The 25,941-nt window shown below is 34.5% G+C and overlaps 1 protein-coding gene across 7 annotated transcripts in view; it reads left to right on the top strand.

Annotated features, from left to right (window-relative positions):
• The window catches only part of LOC111054374 (BAI1-associated protein 3), a 291,489-nt gene that overhangs the window by 17,799 nt on the left and 247,749 nt on the right, over positions 1 to 25,941 (top strand). For all 7 annotated transcript variants that reach the window (XM_039429756.1, XM_039429755.1, XM_039429753.1 and 4 more), the window contains exon 2: positions 18,580 to 18,638. The gene's annotated coding sequence lies outside the window, so the exon portion shown is untranslated. The remainder of the gene's footprint in view (positions 1 to 18,579; positions 18,639 to 25,941) is intronic.

Genomic DNA, 25,941 nt, shown 5'->3' with positions numbered 1-25,941 from the left:
GGTTATCATTGCTTTTAATTCTTCCCTATGATTCTCTACTTTAGTTTCAATATTATCCAACCGTTGTTCTACTGATTTTATAGCGCCGGCGGTCTCTTTCATGCCCTGTTCCACTGTTTGTTTATTTTCCTCTTTTACTGTAGCAATCTCTTTTTTAATCTCCTGCATCATATTATCCATTGTTTTTTGTAACATAATATTGAAAGTACTGCTAGTTTGTTCCATTATTACCTTTTGAAGCGGATCTAACTCTGTGATTGAAAATATACTTTGTTTGCTCAGGTGTGACTCGGCCTCCGGCGATGCGGGTTCTGCAGGCTGCTCCTCGCCCCCTTCAAAGTTGATCTCTACTATCCGTTGATTCAATGGTGTGTCAGCGGCGTCGATTCGAGTGGATGATAGAGGTTGCAGACCTGGTGGATCGAAGACTATCGACCCGACGCTTCCTGGTTCCCTTTCTCGTGGCGTATTGGCATCTACCGTGGTGGGGTTTGATGTGCTTGGAGTCGACAAAGTGGGATCTGTGCAACCGCCGTACATATATGAAACTTCAGAGTTTGCGGGAGTGTGATTCATTATGTCAAATATGATAAATGCTAATTAAACAGTGATAAAAATGATAAGCGAAAATGCTTAAAAAAGAGACACAAACCGGGACTTACAGTGAAACAGTGATGTGTAAAGTGTTTGGATACTCATACAACAAGGTATTTATACTTAAGTTTTTTATAATGCTCTAGCGCCCCCAATGTTTTGTTTTAATTTATTCTTGGCTAGTTTACAGGCTGTGACTTATTTTCCAACCGGCTTAAACACATAATATATTTTTGACTAGAAAGTAATAGCAGTTTAGGCTTATAAAATATAATCTCTCTCTATAAACATGTATTTTTTTTTTACAGTACTAATAATATAAAATTTTCTTTAAAACATATAATTTCTCTTTATTTAAAGCTATTGATTCCCCAAAAAGTAATACAAATTTCCCTTCGCCAGTTTTCCTCAAAACTCGTATAAGTTATCTATAATTTTCAATATGGTTATTGACTTAATTTCAAATAATTATTCAATGAGCTTGGCTCTCATCATCAGTCCCACGTTGGTACGGCATGTCTTTATCTGCCGTATCTGTGGCCTATCACGTTGGGCGACATGTCTTTATGTCACGTTATTCTTTATATTTAAATAACGATTAGCCTCCTGCTTGGCATCAGTCGGTAAAGCATGAGATTTGATATAATTAGGTCGTGGTTTTCTAATAGTATTCAGTCTTAAAAAATCTTGATAGGCCTAGGTATGGGCTTCTCCTATAACTCTTGTAATTCAATAAAAAATAAATATATATATAATATGATACTTATACAATAGTGTTGAGGAATAATAAATAAATTGCACACCATAAATGTTTCATACATATATTACACAAATAATGCAAAAAATAAAGCGAGGCAAAAAATATATAAAGAGCGATAAAAAAATATAATATAAAAATAGAATAATAATTGAAATCAATAAAATATCACAGGCTAAACTTTATATTCTAGATTTATGGCACGAATCATTACCATGTGCCTTATCTTAAAATCATATGCATTCTTTTGCATGTAGTTGCGATATGCGCTTGCTAATACTTGTCGACTTAGACAATTCAATTAAAAATGGGTGCTTTAAGATCAGCTTGATAAATTAGCCACTAATAATCCAAATATATATATTAAAATCTCTAGTACTTAGTAGATTTCTTTGTATCGAATATATATTTTTATCTCAGGGTGCAAGATTCGGCACCTGACGGAATAGGTAGAGCCATTCATCTAGTGAATTAGAGCTATAATAAATTATCGCAAATTGTATTGCAAAAAATTAAATATCATATGCATATGTTTTAATAGCCTAGATTTTGTACTTCTTTGATTTAATAGAAATTTCTGAAATATTGATCTATATTTTTCTTTCAATGAAATACCTTTAATACTAATTTTACTTGCGCAAGTATTACTCTTATTAATTTCTTAATTTATAATAAAAACCCTTTCGGCGAGCTAGCTTTGATTATTAGATTAATTCGAAGCACTAGGGCGCCCATCACTAATTCAAATTTATCACTCACGTGTCGAAAATCTTCTTGTAAGCCGCCGATGTCGATCCAACTCCATGTGGTCCGGGAATATGGTAGCCGGAATCGTCTCCTCCAAGGGGTTATAAATTTAATTAAAAATGAAAATGACTTCTGCTTCACAATAGCATCACGAAGTCTTTTAAGAAATTTAATAATTTACTTTAACTTTAACTTTTACAAAATCATTAGTAAGGTACTACGCTCTAAAATATTTGGGGTCCTCTTATGGTGGCATTTGGCTGGCGAGTCTCGTTCTCCTTTCTCAAGTTTTACAGATCCTATTTCCGACTTTCAAATTAGCATAAAATTTAAATATCTTAGTCCTCCGCCATTTAGGTTCAAATAGATCTTACAAAAAATGCCAAAATATTGCTTAGATTGTATGATTAATAATTTCTTTGCTTTCGAGCCATATCGATAACATAGACTGTATAACAATTCAACATAGATTCCGAACATTTATAGAAATATATATAAATATTTTTGAATTGGCCTACAATTGCCGCCTATTAACTGCCGTTTTACTATTGGTGCATGCAAATTTTATTCGGTATTCATGCGCCTGGTACCTCTTATTTCCTGAATACATTAAATTATTTTTATTTGGTTTTTTATTTATGCTCTTTACATGCTAGCTAATATTCTATACATTAATATTAATTCCATGCTACTTAATAATTAGCCACGTGATCAGGTGTTTTTTCACATTGCACACCATCTGATTGCAATAAAGCTCTGCCAAGGGGTTTTGGTCAGATTCTACGTTTCTCGGTTTGATCGATCTCTAGGTCACCGATCCGTGAATACATGTACATAACCTCAATCTTCAAATATTTTATATAATAATCTATTTATGAGCAATAAAATTCCTTCAAATCCTTTTTAGGTTTTTTGTACCATTTAGCCAGAACAAGCTGATGCTATCTAATCTTAGTTATTATCTATTTGGCGATATTAGCCAGTTACTTTATTTTCAGACCTATTACTGTTTCTGTTAGGGCTTTTTATCTACCCAGATTTAATACTTTACAATATATATATATATATATAATATATATATATATATATGAACATAAAAACATCTAAACATATAAACAGAAATTGCTCGTTTAATAGTAGTATAGGATAGGATAGGATGTGGCTTGCAGTTGCTGAATTTTTCAATCGTTCTGTATTTTGTTTTTGTTGATCCCAGCTATTGATACATTTGGCACACCATTCAGCCGCTATTCTTGACTTTGAAACCCCTCATTTCTTTAAAAAACAAAAACTTCAATCAGCCGCCATTTTGGATACAAGTATCTTAGAACATTTTTATCGATGCAAACTTTCTTGTTTTAAAAAGGCGTTTAAAATGATGTGCCACACAATGGATGTTTACATTTAAAATATTCGAGTTTCAACCCCCTAAGTCACCCCCTTATGAGGGGTTGAAATTCAGTTGTAACTCAAAAGTTAGAGTATCTGACCAATAACTTATTCTGAGAGTTACAGCATTATACAGTTATTTAGTTATAGAGTTACTATTATATCTACAACATTCTCTAATTTATTGAAGGGTTCCCATACATATGACTGACTGTGTATATTGGTAGCAGTGATGCCACGTGAAGCATAGGATTTCATTCAATATTTCCCAGGCGGAAATGTTGGTGGTATACAACCATCGTTTTTCTCCTTCTTCTTGAGGAAAAGTGCCTGAGATTAGTTGTCAAAAATATGTGCGCGAATGTCAGTGACGCGCTCAACCTTCAGAAGACATGCCGGCGGAGGGAGAAGACAAACAATAGAAAAGCATTACTGTTTCATCTTTCAAATCTAATATCCGTTTCCGTAGAGCCATATAGCAGATTCGGCATTCATCTCGTATCTTTCTTGCATCGTCTCTATCTCCCGTGTTCCAGCCATCCATCTATCGCTATAACTCCATCTATATTTCTATCTCTATATCTTTATCACACTATACATCCCTTCCCTACTATCTCTATCTCTATCTCTATTTCCAACCTCTTCGCTGCTTTTCAGTGTTGCTCTCCTGTTCCTTTGGCTGCATGAATGTCTTTCAATAGCCTTATTCAAGACTCTTTTCCAACTTCTGAACAATTCTTTCCTTTCTCTTTGAGAGAGAATCTGAGGAATATGGGATATTGCATGATGATTGCAAGCATGTGAGGATGAAATTCATAACTATTTATTCATGACCTACCTTTCATATCTATATCCTCTCCTCCACTTTCAAGTGTTATCTAACAGAGAGGACCTTAAGCTCTTACTCTGCTTCAAATGGAGGCAAATTGCAAAGAATGATTCAATCAATCATCTGAGTCTCCATTCTTTAACGATTTACTTCTCATTTTAGTTTGAGATCTCCTTTGTTCTTCTGATCAGTATAATCATTTCCTACTGGTTTTCCCCCAAATTCAATCACTTTCCAGACTTACTTGTTCTTTCCATTGTTATTTTTACAGTCTTGGCAACTGTTAAATCCAGATATGCTTCCAATTCGGATGAAATTCATAACAATTTGAGTTAACTGCTCCAGGATTCTAGTTCTCTATTAGCTCTACACCTGGTTGCACAAAAGTCTGTTAACGTTTAATTCTGATCAAATGCCTCGAGAACCAATTCGAGCAGACTTCCTTTCAGAAAAACCTTCTCCTATTGGTTCTCGTAGAATTGGCTTAAAATATAATTGGTTTTTGTGCAACCGGGCCTTAGACTACTTAATTTGCTATTAACTTCATTCACAATTATTTATTTTTCAACTGTCCTCACCCTGATTAATACCATTAACATCGTCTGCCCCGATATTCCCCATTTTTTCCTTCTTATTCATTTTGCCAACATTTTTTCTATTATTTCCTACGGTGTGAGAAAATATCAACTAAAATAATCTTCTCTTCTTGATCTCTATTCCGATAATTATCAATTCCGATAACTAATCAATTCTTTGTTTCCTACAAATTTATTGTTGTTAATGTTATTGTTTTTTCTTCAAATTCTTATTCTTATTCTTCCAACTTCTTTTCCCCTCCATTATTCCTTGTTATTGACACTCGTCCATCACAACTACTTTACCTCAACTTCTGTACCTCTGTACTTCCATCTAACTCTTCCCTACCCATCCAGTCAGTCAACCATATACGGGACTTTCCACTTTTATTTTCCAAAGTGCAGCACTGCAGCAATGGAAGCTAGTATTTGACCATCGATCCTTTGACAACGATTCGAATAGACATTGGATAGTAATATCGAACCTAGATCATCGATATATTTGCACAACGTTAAAGATACGGTTCGAAAATAATTACTGATGCATAGAAGTTGTACATAAATATTAATTAGCCCCGAATAAAAACATCGATGACAAAAAAGTATCTTCGAAGCTCCTACAATGTATCCAGTTGAGAAGTATCGATACAAAAATATCATTCATCGATCTAAAACATCGATATTTACAGGAAATCGATGTTCCATACGAAACACTAGTGGAAGCTGGAGCTGAAGCTGAATAGCGGTGAACTGAGAATCCTGTCACTGTCAGTTCGCTGTTATTGATGGATCGCTCAATTTCAACTTCTTCCTTCCTCACTCGCACACACACTCTCTCTTTCACACTCTCTCTCTCTCTCTCTAACTCTCTTTTCATCTCCCTATTTCTCTCTCTGCATTGTGTGTAGTCTCTCCCGCATTACTTTCCACTCACATAGGCACCTCGAAAAAATCGGCGAAGAATTTCATGCGAAGAAGAATAGGTGCAACAGATTTGCAGCAGCAGCTTTCGTTGTTGGCTAGGATATTGATGTGCTAGATGGTGATGTGCTAGAAATATTAATCGATAACAGTAGTGATGAATATGAATGGCGCGTGTACAATGCTTGCTTTTAGGTGGTGTTGTCTTGGATGTGGAAGGGGGGGGGTTGGTTCTCTAATAAATAAGACAATGTGCCAAGCTAGTCATCAATCAGTTACCTAGTTATATAGTGGAGGAATGTTCATGAATAATACACGATGCAACTGCAGTAACGATGCACATTTATTTTTAAATTTCTCAAAACGACTTCATGATCTAGTGGTCTATTAGGTTATAGAACAGTTGAAGTGAAATCATAACCTCATTCTTTTATCGAAACTCTTATTCATCAAAATTTGGGAGAAATACAGTTTTGGGCTATGCCTGTTGTCTTCTCCCAATCATATTATATCGCAATAAAATAAATACTGTGATTACTATAAATACTCACTTCTCTTCTTTCAGGGCTACTAAAATCCTAAATAAATGTGCAAATCACCCCGAAGACTTCTGCTACTGAAGACATTGACAACAGGGTTAACAGCTAGATGGAAATTCGATGAGAACTACTATCCAAAAATTAGTTGCCAGCCCGGGAATCGAACCCGGTACCTCCCAATTGCCAGTCATGAATGCTTACCCTTACACCAAACTGACAATCTCTGGATAGCATCGCTCATTTTATACGAAGCCATAGCGGCCAACCAATTATAGATGGAATTGAATAGAAAATGCATTTATTCAAATGCTAATTAATATATAACTATTATTTAAGGAAAATCCTAAATAAATGCTGCAAATCACCCCGATAACCCTGTTGTCAATGTCTGCAGTAGCAGAAGTCTTCGGGGTGATTTGCAGCATTTATTTAGGATTTTCGTTAAATAATAGTAATTTATTATATTGTTTACATAGACCTACGTAGAAGTCTAGAACCGATTAGTTAAAGTAATCCAGCTTATTTCTCTCAAAAAAGTAATCTTATGAAGAAGTAGCTCTTTACTCAATACAGCTACTATTGAGTAGTATTTACTGCTACAGGTAACAAGGTATGTTGGAAGAGATGGAGAATAATCATCAACTCAAATATTGAATTGAGTAGACTAATATTTCAATGAAATGTGCAAGAGTTTCGGGAATAATTCTTGGTTGGACGTAATTTATAGAAAATATGGTAATCTATTGAGTTCTCATTCTAATTATTATTCAACGAAAATCCAAAGCTAAATGTTTCGATTTTCGTTCGATAATAATAAATTATTCATGGATTTGAAATCGATCATCATCAATTTTCATCTGTTTTGAATAAATCCTCTGTCAATGAATATAATAATAGAATACCAATCTATATTATTATATTTCCTCTATGCTATAATCTACAACACTTTAATTGTAGTGGAAAATGATTTCAAGTTTTGAAAGAATGTTCATGAAAGAATGTCATTATATAGGTTTCAAATTAAATATCTCAGTCTAGTTGTGTAAATTGATCACAAATCGGCAAATTCATGTGCAAGAAATTGTCACTTGCTTCAAAAATGTTCATAACTATTCAATTCCAATTACAAATCAGAAGCATGTCGATTCTGAGGATCTCATTGGAACATTGGAACTAATCTGACTACCACACTATATTATCTGTATATCTTTTTTCAATGTTTGATTGAATTATTTTAAGGATCACTCTCTCCAAAAAAGTTCAAGTAAGATAAAGTAAAACAAACGTTGAATAGAGTCTAGTTTGAACGATCAGCTCACTCAATTGAAATACATTATAATAAATGCGACCATACATTGATAAAGTGGGTTTAATAGTTTAACCAACTTGGGAGAAAGCGATCCTAGAAGTAGGTTTGGTTCTGGTGGATATTAAGGTGTTTACAGACCTTTGCGCCACGCGAATTTCACTTTTCATTAGCGGATGCTATTCTTATTATATCCTTATTTGTACAGAGACGGAGGCATTCAGATTATAATGATATTAAAACAAGCATCAGCTGATGAAAGGTGAAATGAGCATGTTCGTGGTGGATACGTCTGTACGCACATATAAAATGTTCATGATTCCTCTATTATATGATTTATAGAAATTTTTATTGTTGAAAACGTGGAACATTATGCGGTTCTGTCAATAAGACCATTAGTTTCTGTAAAGGATTTACAAGAAAAGAATGGGAAACCATGTAAAATGGCGAATGTTCTGTTGGTTTCTTTGTTTTGGCATGAGTGAAGCAAGTTGGTTACTTGCTGTTCGATTCCAAGTTCAGTGTTCAGTGTGAACTTTGCTGATCCTGTTTCATCCTCGAAAACCATTTGCCATGTAGCCTGTCAACTGGTGAAGGAAACGCTGATAGAGGAGGAGGGAGAGGAGAAGGAGGAGAGGAAGAGAAGGAGTATGAGGAGGAGGTGGTGGAGGATGAGGTAGTTTAGAGAAGTAGAACGAGGTTGGAAGGACTAGGTTGAGGAGAATGAGAAAGAAGAGGAGGAGGAGGTGGATGAGGAGGAGGACGTGGAAGGGGGAGAAGAGGAGGTAATGGCAGAGAAGCATGACAGAATAATGAAAAATAACTGAGTTGGAGAGAAAAGAGAAGGAAAAAGCAAAAGAAGAGACTGGAGAAGAGTCAAAGAATAGAGCTAGAAAGAGAAAAAGAGTTGTAGAAAAATAAATGGAAAATACGAATAAGAAGAAAACGAACTGAGTATGTGTTATGGGATAAAAACGTATTGCGGTTGATTTGAGACAATTCTTTCTGAAAATGACAAAAAGAATTGGATAAGAAAAATTGTAACAGGATGAAGAGAGAAGAGTAAATAAGTAAGAAGTTGGAGGAGGATAAGAAGAATTAAAAAAAATGGAAGAGGAATATTATAATCAGAAATTATAATTAATATTATGATAATTATAAATCGAACTTTCCAAAATTGATAGGAGATATAAGATAGTTGGAAGAGAGATAAGATGATGGTAGAAGAAGGAAACTTAGTAGTTAACATTCCGATAATGATAAGGTAGGAAAGAATAAGAAGTACGGACTGGAGACCATGGAGAGGAGAATCTATATCCTTTGGAGTCCGGTCTCACAAGGTGTCGAACTATCAAGATATGAACAGAAAAACTTCAATAAAAAACTTCAATAAATTATGAATGAAAACCCTGTTGTAAAAATAGAAAGAGAGAAATAACATGAAAATCACAATTATGTATTTGTTTGAGGAATATATTTTCATTCCATAGGAAGGAATGAATGAGTTTCATATGAAGAGGAAGAAAAGGAATAAAATGAGATAGAGAAGGGAGAGAAGAAGAAGTTGTATGAAGAGGAATAGGAAGAAATTATGATAAATTGTGTAGAAGTAGTGATAATTGGAGAGAAGAAATGAAATACAAGGTGGAAAAAGGGGAGAAATGATGAGAAGAAAAATGAAGGAAAAACAGAAGTGATGGAATTGGAGAAAGTGAAGGAGAAAGAAGAAGTGAAGCTGGAATATAAGTGCAATAGAGTAGAGTGTGAAAGGTAAAGATGGAAGTTGAATATTAGAAAAAGAGGAAGAGGGCTCGAAAGAGGAATTGAAATAAAGGAATGTTTGAAGGTAAAAGAGGAAAGTTCGAAAGAAGAAAGGCGAAAGTGAAGGGAAAGGAGGAAATGGTAGTTGATGAGGAAGAATAAAAGTAGAGGGAGAAACTGGAAGAGGATGTGATGGATGAGAAGAAGAGCAAGAAGAACATACCGTAGTAGAGGAGAGAGAGACGATGTTTCGTTTTTGATTGGGATGCTGATTTTGATGATGGTGATGATGCGTTACAAGTAACCATGACAACAGCCCTTTGCTCTGTGAACTCGGTTCAGCCCGCTCCGCGCCGTGAATTGTTAACACAGGGCAAAGAAATTCTAAAGCATGTGCGTGTGCGAGCGCGTAGGCGATCGTATGTGGGTGAATGTATGTGTGCTCCAACATCTAATTCACGAATAGTTACATCATTTATCACTAGATAGTTTGTTGCTGTCTTCCAAGAAGCACGTCACTACTGTTCAAACTAATTGACTGCTTCAACAAGTTGGTTTTCGAAATTGTCTCCTGTCAAAGTAATGCAATCGGTTTGATTGCTATTTTGAGATAAGTTGATTGATGAAGGTATTTGTGGAAGAAATATGTGTTGAAACTATTTGACAATACAGTTTGGACCTTGAAAATAATTTGAGAATAAAAAGGTATTGATAATTCAAAATGTTTTGTGTTAGGAGACTGAATGATGGGTTTGATTATTGGAAAGAAATTATGATCATCATCATCAAATCCCAAAGTTTTATAAGGAATAGAGTGAGTATTTCTTTACAACGTTTTGAATCAAAAGACGAACTCACGAACCTCTTCCATGGAACTTCATCTTCGTCAATGGCCACTAGTGATTAATCAATAGGATGTTGATGATGATGACGTGTACTAAGAAACTAATGAAGACGGTGAAATAATCAGAGTAGTGTTGAAGTTGAAGTCAACTAGCACTGGAAGAAGTAACTACTGAACTTGAAGAAACTACTGAAGACAATACAATGAAATAATCGAACAAGTTTAGTGTTTGAAGTTGGAGATGTGTTACAAAAATAGGGATTTTATGTAAAAATTGCAGAAATGAGTTTTTATCTGGAGAGATTGATAGCTGAGTAAATGGTGTGATGATTTGTTGAGATTTAAAAAGTGAATGAAAAAGCAGAAAAGTTCATGACAAGAGATAGATAATTATGAAAATGATAGAAATGGAATAATGTAATAGTGAAGTATTGTGAGTTTTGAAGCTATTCAGAGTTTTGAGGAGAAACTATCATGATAATTAAGTGAATATATTTTCCTTCAACTATAAGTAACGGGTTCATTTAATGACAGGTAAATTTGAGATTGAACCCATAATCAGCTCAAAAATAATGTAGGTAATCGTATCTGGATAGAAATTTGAAAATACTGCACAATTTCGAATAATCAGACAACATAACTAATAGTTGTTCAGTTTTGAGAAACGTTGCTAGGTTTTCGCTAACTATTATTCCTAAAACTCAACATTTTTCGAATTTGGCTACTTCAAAGTGATGTAAAATTTCGACTTTCTCTATTCTAGTCGCATAAAAAACTTTAGTCACTGTACAAAAATAATCCCTCTGCGGCCCTGCTGAACAGGAATTAAATCCAATCCACGGAAATTGAATTCTCCAATCGGTATTGCTCCTTTTTTCAGGCCATTTTACGGTGAATTGAATTTCAAAAAGATACCTCGCACATTTCATTGATCCTTATTCAAACGTACGGCGATATTCCTCTCAACTTGTATTGGATTTGGTTTAGTACGTTTGTCTTTTCATGTTACTCTAATCCGATTAATATAGATGAAAAAGTAGAGAAATCATGAAAATGACATATTCTATCATTTCTTTCACGTTTTCAAAGAATTCGGGATTGATAGAAAAGTATGTATCGAGCTCCATATCTGTACTGCAACTGGAAGGAATCTTTGAAAATTTGTATCACATGTTTGCTTTGGTGTCAGATTTTTCAAAATCCATTTTCCTATTTAGTAGGAATAATAAAGCCAGGTCAGTGTTACTTGATGAAAATAATCTGAATAAAACCTTGTAAATACTCTTCATACTTTTCATTTATTCGTAAAATCTCATCCAAAATGTTATAGCCGATACCTAACAATTTTTTTGTTTAGATTATTGAAAAGAAATATTATTATCACTATTTGAAAATATTGTGGGCTACGTATTGATCACAAAAGTATTCTCGGCTTTACTTAACATCTATGACATAAAATTAGAGGAAAATAGAAATTGATGAGAGATTAATCGAATTTATAATATTATTTTAGTAACGTACTACGTAAGTACCGGGCTTAACTACGTTAGTACGTAGTTCTAACTGAAAAGATGATTGTGCTGCTGTCTGAGCTTGTATTCGGAACTGTGGATGAATAATTTTTAGATGACAAATTGAATAATTGATGTTTTGTAAAAAAGTAAAATTTTCCAAAAAATTGAACTCATAAGATCGTTAAAATAATATCACATGAACTTCTCATAAAATGTACCTTACAATGCAGTCCCGCTATCGACATCAACACAGTATCAGAATTAATTGGACCAATATTCAAATGATGGATGATAATAATTGAGCATGTATGCTGTCATGAAAGGAAACCTGACCAGAAGCCATCATTCTATTGAATGACTTCCATTCATCAGGTCAGCCTCAGCCTCAGCCAAGCCCACTCAACTCGTTTATAATCAAAATCGAGGGAAGTCGCTGAAAAGAGTCGTCAACTTCAGATAAAAGTTTTTTATTTGAAAGTAATGGCGGACGATCGTCGACTGTGAACTTTACCCTCTCCGATCCAATTTTTCTTTTTTCCCAATCAGTATCTGGTGCTTATCGACGCTCGCAATCAGACATCCGTCTATCTTCTTTTTCTCTCTCTACTTTTTCCTTGTATGATCTCTGCCTCCTCTTCAAACCACTTCGGTATCCCCCTATTCATTCTTCTTTTTTTGCGTTTCTGTTTTTCCTCTCTAAACACTTTTTTACTCTTTCTCTTCTCTTTTTTAGTTGATTCCTCTATTTATTTCAAATAATTCACTATCCTTCACTATTCACTCTACTCTCTCGTCATTCTCTCTTCTCATACATTCTACTGATTATTATAATCTAAATCTCTCTCCTACTTCGATATTTGATGCTTCTTTATGTTTCCTCTATAATCTATTATTTCCTATCCATTTCCAGAATACATCCTTATCTGCTTCTTCTATTTCGTATTTTTCCTTATTTTATTGTATGTTACTCGATTTTCTGTTTTTCACCCTTTTACACACATTTCAAGATCTTCTCCATTGCTCTCTCGCATCTCCCCATCCATTCTCATTTCCTTCTCCCCTTTCACAACTTCTCCCCAATTTTTTCATTTATTTTCTCATCTGCTTTGTTCCATCCTCCTCCAATTTCTCTACAGCTCTCCTCATTTTTCTCTCCTCTCTTAATTCTGCGATCTTCTCAAATTACCTCACCATCTTTTCTCTCATTCTCTACCACCCCTTTCCACCATTCTTTTCAAAAATTTCTTCTTTTTTCGTTCATTTTCCCATTTTAATCTATTTTATCGGTACTCTCTCTATTAGTTTTTCTCACTCAGCCGACTACAGTCCTTCGTACGTCACTTCAATTTTTTGAAGCCACAGAAAGTTTCAGTCTAGTCAATTTGAATTGAATAGACTGAGCAAGTTAGTTTTTCGCTCTCGACTGCAAGTTACACGAGTGAATGGACTCGGCCACTCGGCCACTCAGTTGCCATTTCAATGGCATCAGTTCATTAGGCTGAGTTTAGGCCTTTTTGCTGGTGCACTGAATTTCAATAGGCTCTCGTTTCCGAACGGACAAGCTTTGTTGGAAATTTATAAATTACTTTGCTTGAAAATATTAATCACATGATCTGTGTTTGCAAAGGGCTTTCCCTAATGTGCTTCGGTTCAAGCTCCATATAAACGCCGACCAGCTTTACCAATTGAATATAGCATAATAATGGATGATCTGTGGTTGCAATTTTCTCTCGTATGCTCTCATGTTGAAATTTGGTCGATAACCGAAACGCTACAAATTGTTACAGAGTGAAAATTCTGTTTATTCTCGATGGAACCAATAATTAACAGATTTCGAGATTACTTTTATCATACATTCTATCAATCATATTTTTATCAAACATCAAATGTGTTTTCTGAATATTTTCTACGCTTACCTCTTTCATGGAATTATCGAAAGTGAAACATTGATCCATATAACATAAAAAAGTGTTGAATCAATTAACATATACTAATTGAATTTTTTAATAATTGTTCAAGTAAATGATGTAAAATCAGCTTCAATGTCCTATATCATTGAATATAATATTATTATTTTCCAAATTTTGTAAAACTATGGCACAAAACACATTAGGCTAACTAATAATTTATTAATTCTTCCCATTGTAGATAACATGCAATTAAATGCTAATTGGTGGCTATAATTTGCTGGGTGATGTTTATAGGTGGTTCTGATGGTGGAATGTGAATTAATAATATTCATATTTCTAATGCATGCCTTTAAATTTTGATCATACTGGATCATCTTTCACATTTCTATTGCAATTAATCAATTCTTCTCACTGATTAAGTTAATAAGTTGATGAAATAACAGATCAATTAACAAAGTATTAGTCGAAACGTTGTATAAAATTTAATTATTTTCAAGACCAATCAGCTATCTTGTATTTGAAAATCCAACTAGTTGAAACTTTCTTCAAAATTTTATCATTTTCCGTGATCAGCTAGGTAAGCTTTCTAGTTGTTGAACATTTATCCAGTCATAAAACTTAATCTCTCGTTTAAAACGCATAACATTTGATGCTGAGCAAGAGGTCCTACTGTTGTCAAACTTTCGTTCTTATTATTGTTAGCTCTGTGTTTCTTTTATTTTTTATTCTGACAAATCTTTTAGGAGGCTGAATATTTGAGTGCATGTGTGCACACATTTATATTTAATAATTAACCCTTTAACCACTGCGACACCATACGCTTATATACAGGGTGTTTAGGAGAAACGGGAAATTTTGAAAGTTGAATAATCTCAAGAAAAACATTCTTTAAATAAAGATTTTTATATCATTCAATAGTAAAAATAATGCCATTTTAGAATAAATAATACCGTAGCATTTATTTTTTTGAAGATGACATCTTGACATGTTTCAGAGAAACAGGAAATTTTGAAAGTTGAATAATTTCAAGAGAAACAAATCTTTAAATAAAGTTTTTATATCATTCAATAGTAAAAATAATGCAATTTTAGAATAAATAATACCGTAACATTTATTTTTTTGAAGATGACATCTTGCAGGTGTGTTCCTTTTCTATGCAAACATTCCTGTAGTTCTCTCCATCATACCGTTGTTACCATCAATTATACCGTTGTTGCAGAATTGAAGGCCAAGATTCGAGAAGCGATTTCAAATTCCAGTTGTAATGTTACGTCAAACCATGGACAATGTGATGGAGAGAACTGCAGGAATGTTTGCATAGAAAAGGAACACACCTGCAAGATGTCATCTTCAAAAAATAAATGTTACGGTATCATTTATTCTAAAATGACATTATTTTTACTATTTAATGATATGAAAAACTTCATTCAGAGATTTGTTTCTCTTGAAATTATTCAACTTTCGAAATTTCCCGTTTCTCTGAAACATTCTGTATGTCTCTCGTTTAGATTCACATTAAGTTGAAACATATATTGTCCATTTTCTTTCTTTATTCCATCAAATTTAAGTGTATCTCAAACAAAACTTATTTTGAAATGTAAAACGTGATTTGGGTTTGTGATGATGATTGGCTTAGTTAAACTTGTACCCCCACACATCCCCTCTTCCTCACTCACCCGCAGATAATGGTTTCATTATTTTCTCTTCCCTCGATCACTCTCAAGTCTCTCAAGTACCGTTCCACTCTCTCCCACAATTCACTCCTATCTATATTCCTTCGTTCTCTCTCTCTCAAAATACACTCCTATTTATTCTCCTCTGTTCCCCCCCTCACAATATATTTCTATCTCTCTCCATCATCTGTATCCCTCAATATATTTCTATCTCTCTCCATCCTCTGTATCCCTCAATATATTTATATCTCTCTCCATCCTCTGTATCCCTCAATATATTTATATCCCTCTATATCCTCCGTTGTAATTCTGCTGCAGCAGTCCGAAGAGCAATGTTCAAAATACAAACATTCTAATCAATACCCAATTATCTTTGTGCTTATTTGCGAGCGTGGAGTTTGAATGATGTGTCACATAGTTTTGTATTTAATTGGGACTGAATGAGAAGTTGGATGCGTTCATTAGAGTGGCCACAACCGCAGGGTACATTTATCCAGGTCAAACCGCCATTCCAGTTCCAACAAATACAGTCTAATGGGGAGAAGAGTAGCTTTTGTCTTGGAGCTGTGAGTTTCATGATTCCGGTACGAGAAATCAGGTGCTAGTTCTTGTCTAATTTATGTGGTTGGATTTATGGCTTACAATATAGTTTTCAACTGTACTTGGATACAGTATCTTGTAGTGGTCTGTAAGATTTTTTCATAGTAGAGATTGTAAGAAGTAGTAAGTGTGAAATTTGGGCTCCTCTGCAACTTGAGATGTGGGTTTGTATATTAATATTGAAAATTATGATAACGTTTTTTTGAAGGGCTACTTGAGTTATTAAAATAATTAAAAATGGTACTAGTTATTTTAATAATAAATGAAAATTTTATTTTGTTTGTAATTTGGAAATCTGGCAAATCTATGATTTGGTGAATACCAAACTATTCAAGTAGTGGCTTTTCCAGAGGAGAAGTTATGGGCTATGATCTGAACAGCCAACAGCGACCACTTTGTTTAAATACATAGTCTATTTCTTACTACAATAACTTAGATCATTACCAGTAGGTACATTTTTTGTACTACAGTACTGCATGACTGTATTTGCTAGACCTAACTCTTATTCCGTAATGGATTTAATAGTGAAAGCCTCAATTAAAAGCAAATTAATCAATCAAGACTAATTTCCAGTTCGCATTATTCCCGGATTTCCATTGATTGGATATTCCATCACTAGTAAACCTCCATTGCGAAGTTTCCTGTATTGCAAAAGCCTGATTTCAATGGCTGCAGAGTGGTATACTGAATATGATTGAGACAGACGCAATGAAGACTGTCAGTAGTTTGCACTGGAATCGTGATTATAACAGAAAGTCATCATATCAGGATCATGTCAATTATTGATGTACATCAAATCCGTTGTGTACTTTCCTGTATTGAGGATACAATTCATCCATGCTATTTGAACTATAATCTATGACTTCAGAATTATCCTATGTGATAGATTTAATTCTTTTACTATCGGACCAGACAGTCATCAGCAACGTCAGTAAAATATTCATAGCACTTAATTAAAAAGAATGTGTGAAAAACTCTTCCAAAGGAGAGTTATATAGGTCAGGATGAAGAGAAAAAGGGAAAGCATAGATAGGTGTTGGGAAGAGTCAAAGTCAATAATGAATCAAGTTAATTTGAATTTTTGCAACCATTAATGTAGATCAGCTATCACATTCACTTCTTCTACTCGTGAAAGTAGTGTGTATTCACCTTTATTGTAAATATCCAAATGAATGTTGAATGTGATGAGCGTTGTTTTCAGAGAGAGGAAATGAACACAAATGGGATAAAACTATAATGTTCGAATGAGATTTGATGGCAAAAATAGTGTTTATTTAGTCTGGAGAAGAGTTGCAAAGGTCAACAGGTAGCTTGTAAACAGATAAAGTGTTGAATTGGGATGGAAATCATTTTCGTTCTGCATTTTCCCCATTGAAATCTGCCGGCTCACCTGCCAAATTGATGGTGGATGAATCGTTTATCTCAGGTTTTTGGCAAATAACGAGACACATTCATCTCGTATACATTAGTAATGGCACGCACGGCAAAGCGGAAGTCGTCAATTATTGGAATGTTCATTAAAACGCGGAATGCTGCTGACTGACAATTGACGATTCAAAATTGAATTCGAGATTGATGGATTCGATGTAATGCCTATGGAGAGCCGTTTGGGTAATGTCAAATTTCTAGGTGTTTTTATTGACAGCAAACTTTCATGGGAGCCTCACATTAAATATATTACTTCCAAATTATCCAGAGTGGTATACTTGCTGAGAAATTTGATAGGCTGTGTCCCCACGTCTTATGTCAGATCAGCATACTTTGCTTTTTTCCAGAGTATAATCGCGTATGGGCTTTTACTCTGGGGGAATAGTCCACATGTTCAAGATATATTGATAATTCAAAAAAAAGTTATAAGAATAATCACAAATTCTGAAAGATTGGCTCATTGTAAACCGTTATTCGCTCAAATAGGTATACTGACAGTAATAAACCTGTATATTTTTACTTGTCTCCTATATACGAAAAATAACTTGCCTAATAATCTGCTAAGGAGAAATATACATTCCCACAACACTAGGAGTAACGGAAATATAGAAATACCTTTCTGTAGGCTGACTAAATCTCAGGATAGCTATGAAGTTGTTGGAATGAGAATGTTTAATAAATTACCTCATGAGTGGATAGAAGCTCCATTTCAATTATTCAGAAATAGGCTACATAGCTGGTTAATTAGAAATCCTTTTTATAGTGTGAAAGAGTTTTTCGAATTTCAACAAATTATTCTTTAAGATGAACTATTTTATACTATTGTTTCTAGTATTCATGTTATTTCTTCTATGTAATATTTTACGTGTATGTTATTTTGACTGGTGTTTCTTACATTAACCCTCCATGTTATAATATAGGTTGACTATGTTTGCTAAACAATAATTTCTGACGTTGTCCATAACTATTGTAATGTTGAGCGGCAATAAAATTATATTTATTTATTTATTTATTTATTTAATGATTTTGCCACATTTCACTTTGTTTTTCAACATTTTTGAAACATAGGCCTACAGGGATACTGTCGTTTTCAATATTACAATTATTATTGTGTACACAGGTATTCGTTACAGAATGTTTGAGTTCTGGGAAATAACCTCTGTTGTTAATCTGATTTAATTTCAACTTTCAGGTAGACGGCCTCCAAGAAAGAGGATTGCAGAGTCTACATGTCAACCGATATTTCAAGGGGTGAGCTTCACTATACTCAGTACTCAGTAGTATTCATGCTTCAACAATGTTCATTTGGTAATCCTACTCTATTAGGCTGAGGTTAGACCCAGGGGTGCCCACAAGGGGGGGGGCATGGCGCAATTTGCGCCATCAACATTTTTTGGGGGGGGGGCATGATTTTTTGTATATTTTATGTCAACATTTTGAATTATGATTAAAAAATCAAGGTATTAAATAGAGATATCCTAATGTAGTTAATTTTTCCCACCTTTACAATGTTATATTTTGCTAAGTGTAACTCAATATAAAGCATAAGCACAATTGATAATATTTTGTATGCAGGAATTTTAGTAATTTTAAGCCTATGAGTTTGAAGGTGAATCTTTGACAAAAATAAATTATAACTTCATCATCCACTATTATTCTGATTTCCTTTGCTTCATTTTAATGTTTAATGGTCCTGTGTTTAAGTTCTTTGCTGTTGCAAGAAATATGCGATATTTTTCTCATTTTCACAGTCTCGACAGTTTTTCGATATAAACTGTAATGCAAGATCAATTTAGGGTGACTCAGCTTATAGAGCATGAAATTTTCTCTCATTTAAGACCAATCGCAAGTTTCTATCATGCATTGTACTCATTTTAGAGACTCTTAATTAACAGTAAAATCGCAAGAAAAATGAGAAAATAAAGATCATCATTCAATTGGCTGTAACTTTTGAACGGTATTGAAAACAGAAGTATATTTCATTGGAGTGAAAAGAGGAGAAAATTCATCACAACCTCGACCACTTTTTGGATTTTGCATCTGAAGTGTTCCACAAGATACGCAACGTTGCATATGCGAGACTGTGAGAATGGGGAAAATATCACAAATTTCTCGAACATTCAAAGTTGCGTATCTTGTGGAACACTTGAGATATAAAATCCAAAAAGTAGTCCTGCACGACCACTCAATTCATTGGAAATTTATTATCTTCAATATTGTATAGAGAATGCTTTTTCTCGAAAAATTCAAGGTTCTCGAGATTAAATGGAGAACTTGAAAAAATCGAAAATTTTGGGGTGAAGTCGCCTTCTGGTGTGTCAGCAAATTTCAGATTAGAATTCAGCGCCCCAAAATATATATAGAAGCATCGAAAAAAATTATTTCGGGGCTGTTTCCTGAAAAACGACCATTTGACTGGACTATAAGTTGTTATCCTATTATAATAGCGAGCAATTTATGTATATCTGTTTATATTTTTCTATTTCTATATCTGGTTATCTGGCTATCTGGATATTTATGTTCAACGGATCTCGGAAACGGCTCTAACGATTTTCACGAAATTCGGAATATAGTAGGTTTATGATATCAAAATTCGATTGCACTATGTCTCATCCCTGAGAAAACTCTCTGAAAGACATGAAGAGGATAATAAGTAACAATTTTGGGCTGTGTCTGTTAGTACTTCCCCAATCATTTTAAAGAAATGATTATCAATGAAATAAATCTGTTTATCGATGAATAAATAACGAGCAAAGCTCGGTGCCCCGATATTTGGTATTAATAGATAGAATTTACAAAATGTACTTGTTCAGATGATATCTTTATTCCAAAAACCAAACCATTTAAAGATACATTTTGTTCGACTTGTGTTATTTACTCCTGTAATATTAAAAAGTAAATACTACCAACAACACAACATCAGTGACAACCTATTCCAATTCATGATAAATATCGGGGCACCGAGCTCCGCTCTAGAGTACCTACAAAAGTATATAAAAATTATTACGAAAGAAGAAATTATAATAAATATTCATAGTTCATACAGAAAGGTTCTATCTAATCACAGTGGATTGAGATTAATTCGCAGAGGAATGCAAAAATTTCTCACAAAAGCATGTTAAATTTTAATCCTGATTCATGTCACGTGAACCAAATCACAGAAGACAATCTCAAAAAGATAGCTTATCCGATTGGTTCTACTGGAATTAATCAGGATTAAAATTTAACCGGCTTTTGTACAACTGTCACTAAGTACCTGATTGAATTATGTACAAAAGTTCAACAGCTGAGTCATAATTTTGTCTCAGTCCCACACACATGCACTCGCTCACTCACTTCCATCATCAACAGACGCCGAAATTATCAGCTGTTTTTCCAAGGATGAATAAATTCTTTTAATGTCCTTCAGCGAGTTTCCCCAGGGATGAGACCTAGTGTAATCGAATTTTCATATTATAAACCTACTATGTTCTGAATTTCGTGAGAATCGTTAGAGCCGTTTTCGAGATCCGGTGAAATACAAACATATAAACATCTAAAAATTTAAACATCAAAACATCTAAACAGAAATTGCTCGTTTAATAGTATAGGATTTAGAATACCTAAACTTGCCGACATTATATATTGTATGGATAAAATCGTTCCAAATTTGTATGAATGTTTACCAAGATTGCTATGCAATATTCTTTTGCAATAAAGAATTATCAATGATATTATTATTCAACTTTTTATAAGTAACCTTAACATTTAAAAAGCAAAGCCTCCCTTACTTATCTTTTAATATCCTATTAAAATATATGTCATGTAGTTTTTCCTGATGTAATGAAGTTCTTTCTAGTCCTCCTGAACAAGAACGGGTGCACTGCTAGTCTCAAAAATAATATCAAAAAGATACTTTATTTCTATTTTAAAGAGATAAGAAACGATGGTATATATTTTTACAATATTATGAAAACAGAAAGAATTCCTCACAAGACCAAAGGTAAATAATGTCCTTTGGAAGATTAGAATGTAGAGGTGCGTACAGATATATGCGCTGCGAACATTTAGCAATTCACTTTTAATCAGCTGATTATATCTGTATTTTTACAGAAACGGTAAAATACAGATATAAAAAGCTTGGCATCAGCTGATTAAAAGTGAATTGCTCATGTTCGCGGCGCGTATATCTGTAAGCACCTTAAGATGTGAATTTTATTGTAATACACTGACTAATGTTAAAAACTAAAGAGTTGGGAGTTGGGGTACTTGGGGGGGGTCATTACACATTGATTGGGGGGGGGGGGCATTACACTTGAATTGGGGGGGGGGGCATGCGCCATTGGCCTTGGGGGGGCTGGGCACCCCTGGTTAGACCAAACCAGTGTAGAGCTAAAGCACGGATTCTGAAACATAAAACACATACAAACAACTCAAAATTGATAAGCGTGATATATAATTGTCTTCAAAAGTGTACGAATAAAATGTTTGTTGAGATTTTGGCATAATCCAGTTTTTCCATGTGTCCAGAACAAGCATTCGCCATTTGGTCTAACAGCAGACTTTTACATTGGTCAAGATTACTTGAATTCAAGTTTTTTATAAAATGAATGTATTTCAGAAACTTAAAATGGAGGTGGCGTGATCTGTACGCTTACGTTTATTACTGCTATGAATAAAGTGGATCAACACTTGTATTTAACAATATATTTGATACATTTTTGTATGATACATATTTATCGAATGAATATTTCAAACATTTTCCAATACCCTTATCTTCTTAGAAAAATATGAATTAGTTGGAATATCAAATGGTTTTTGTAAAGGTCTTGTTATTTCAAGTGTGGATTATAATTGATAATTATCAATGCAAGTGGTGTTTTGAGCTGTACAGTCTAGTTTATTTTTCCGTTTAAAAAATTAGAATTAAGTAGTATTCCATTAGTATTCATGATTCTCTTCTCCCTTACTGCGCATGCCTATATCTGATCCCTCCATCTTTGCTTTTAGCGAAATGTCATCAACCTGAGAAAGGATGTCTTTGTTGATAGGGTACAGAAGCTATTTCGCAGAAAGCATCAAATTGAACGAAAAAACGCGATGAAAGCGGTATCATGAGACGATTTCCAGCAAGAGATTTGAATGAGAAACGCCATTAATGATTCAATTGAATTTGCAGATCAGATATAGCTGCACTGTGGCCGTCCGTGCTAAGGGAAACGTCGCTGAAAAGATGGAAGTTTTTATATCGGTCGTTAGCTTTTTATTTCTTTCTCGCCGTCTTTTATACGCCGGGCACGTCACTCAACTGCTTGGGGTGAAGGTGGGGGGTGAAGGGGGAAGGATAAGGGCACAGAAGGGATAAGAGTCTAATTGTAGACTTGTCATTCCCTTCTAGCTCATTATGTGCTTTCAAGAAGACGAACGCGTGCGCAGATAAAAGCCACCACCGCCCGTTGCTTCCATGCTTTTGCACTTTTGAACCTCATCACTGTCATTCATACCTTACTTTCTAAGGCGATCAAACGCTGCTCAAAGCGTCCGCGACTTTTAAGGCCACCACAGGCTGTACCTAATGCCATTTCGCGACTTCTTATCATGAGCTTTCATACATTTCCCTGTGAAATTCTTTTAGCGGTTATTTTGGATTTTTCGTTTGAAACACTCTGTACACTGGATCAAAGAAAACTTGTATAAAACTAAAATTGTTTTATTCTATGACAGTATATTCAATAGATTCACATTCTACATGTTGCACTTTCTGTGACATTGTACACCACACTGTTCAGGGAAAAGGCAGCTAGAAGCAGAGTGCACTCAATAAAAGCACTGAGAGAAACTATATCTCATCTCTCAAATGTGATTTTGATTCAATGCAGAGTTTCCCATAATATGCTTTTATTGAAGGATGGTATACTACATTCTACATGTTGCACTTTCTGTGACATTGTACACCACACTGTTCAGGGAAAAGGCAGCTAGAAGCAGAGTGCACTCAATAAAAGCACTGAGAGAAACTATATCTCATCTCTCAAATGTGATTTTGATTCAATGCAGAGTTTCCCATAATATGCTTTTATTGAAAGATGGTATACTACATCAAGTACTATATTTATACATTCATTCATCCATTACATCTATTATTCATATATTATACAGTATATTGAAGCGGCTTGACAAGTATTGCTAGAAATCCTTCTTTATGATTCCCTGGAGATTTTCATGAAATGTCTTCTATTTTTAGATCAGATGAGATTATGGAGTCTGGTTGCTAATGATAGATGATGAACACAGTGTGATAACACAGAAGAATTTAGTTTCATATTTTATTTGAAAGAAACTTAATGGACCAACTATAGCACTTGGTGAATTTGAGAATTTATCACAATGAATTTCAAATATTCAATAATCAAGTTGAACTTAAATCATTGTTGATTTCAAATTCAGCTGATTCATCATCATTTAGGCCCAAGTGGAATAGAATTTTCTTGTCTATCATTTCAATTACTATCAATAATTGATGGGAAACACGATTTCTTACAATTATTGTAAGAAATCGTGTTTCCTCTTGAAAATTGAAACAATTAAAAGCATTTTGGAACAAGATGAAAATATTTGTTTGTTCGCAGACTTTCAGGCTCCAACATCATTTCTTGAATGAGATTATAAGAATTCAGAAGTTGAAATTCACAATGTTATGATTGTTATGATTGAACATTGAGGAAGAGAGTGAGGAACGATAATGAGATTGGAATGATTCTTGACCTGAGAAAACTAGTAGTAAAGTCCATAGATTGCGAGAGAAGGGAGTTCAAATAAATTATTTGAATGGAATTGCTACGATGTGCTCTTGACAATCATTTATGATGGATATATCTGTCTTGTGACAGACAATGATTCAAAATTCAATTCAATGTTTTGTCCGAGCATTCTATTTCAATTTTGTCAGAGTACATCTGAAAAATAATAACTCTGTGAAAAGTCATTTGTATCGTTCATTCATCCATGTCTTTCATTCAATGTGGAGGGTTTGAAGAGCTGGGGAAAAGAGAGGACGGCTATTGGTGAAGTGGAGTGTTCTTCTTCAAATTTCAAGGGAACGTCGTTTTGAAGGGACGAAAGGAAGGGAAGAAGAAAAATGAGAAAGCGGATGAAGAAGGGAAGAGGTGGAAAAGAGGAGAACGAAAATGAGTCAAAGGAATAAGACCTCGGGGAGGAGGAGATAAAGGAGATAATTCTGTTGATTTGAAGATTCTTAATGGTGAAGGGGAAAAATAGCAGAGAGTCAAGCGAAAGGTAGAGTTAGAAGAATGAGGGTTGACAGAGATAAAGGTAGAAGCAGAGGTGAACGATATCAAAGACAGAAAATAACAAAACTGTAGAGAAAAGAAATCGAAGTAGAAGAGGAGGATAGAGAAGAAGACAAAGAGAACGAGGAAGATTTCTGAATGTTCTGTGTGTTTGGAACACAAAGGGTGAAGAAAAATAAGAAGAAGAAGAAAAAAGGATGAAAATATGATGGAACAATGATGAAAAGAAAAATCAATAGAAGAAGGGGGAAGAGAAGAAAAGAACATGAATGGGAAAAATATAGGAATAAGAAAGGTTAGTAGGAAACTAACTGAACTTAATGGACAAGATAACTTGCTAGAAATGGAGTGATAAGAAAGGGAAATAGAAAGGTGGACGGAGTAGAGCCGATAAAGTAGCTTATAAGGTGGAACATGGTGAGGATGAATTAAAGAAGTAGAATCAAGAGAGTGAATAGAAGGGAATGGAAAAGGGAGTGGAGTAGAAAGTCCAAAAAGAAAGATGAAAGGTAGAAGACGGGGATTTTGATGGACTGAGTGGGAGGACGAATGGTAGGATGAAGGGATGATGGGAGATGAGGAGTAGAAAGATGTGAAGGAAAATAAGGAGGAGGTATAGGTGAACAAAAATGTAGAGAAGGACAAGACGATGGAAGAGGTGAGAGAAAGAGTAGCGACATGGTGAATGAGGTGGAGTGAGATGGAGAGAAAGTGGAGGAGGAACAAAAAAATGTTGTGACAAAAGACGTTAAAATTGTAGTCCCCCTCAACAGGAGAAAGAGAGTTAGTGAGAGGCGCAGAAAGCGCCCAGCACGTCCCGACTATGACACAATCTCATTTCGCATGCCTGTCAAATATTCACGAAATTGGAGCATCCCTCTCTCCCCCTCTCCCACCCGTGGGACACCTCGCAAATAAGTTGTTGCATTTAAGTTTGTCTCTCACTGTCCCTCTGTGCACAACACGTACATTGTATTGAGACGATACATCAATAGAATGACTTGACATAACATTTAGACCTATTAATACATGCAGTATCAGTCATTATTAAAGAGGCAGCTGTGTGTCTATGATTGAAATAAATTTACGATTGGGACATAATCTGCAGATTTTTGGCGTAGAAAACTGATCTACGATCTACGGAAATAGTTCGGCAGTTTGGTACTACCAAAGATGAAACAAAAAACGTTGTAAAAATTTGGTTAGTCTTTTGTCCCATCAGAAGTGTCTATGATCATGTAATCATTTATGAAGTCTAGGTGAGT

Source organism: Nilaparvata lugens, chromosome 5, assembly GCF_014356525.2.
Source record: "Nilaparvata lugens isolate BPH chromosome 5, ASM1435652v1, whole genome shotgun sequence".
In the NCBI taxonomy this organism is placed as follows: Eukaryota; Metazoa; Arthropoda; class Insecta; order Hemiptera; family Delphacidae; genus Nilaparvata; species Nilaparvata lugens.
Note: the sequence above shows the minus strand (reverse complement) of the source record. Positions and strands in the feature narration are given on the sequence as shown.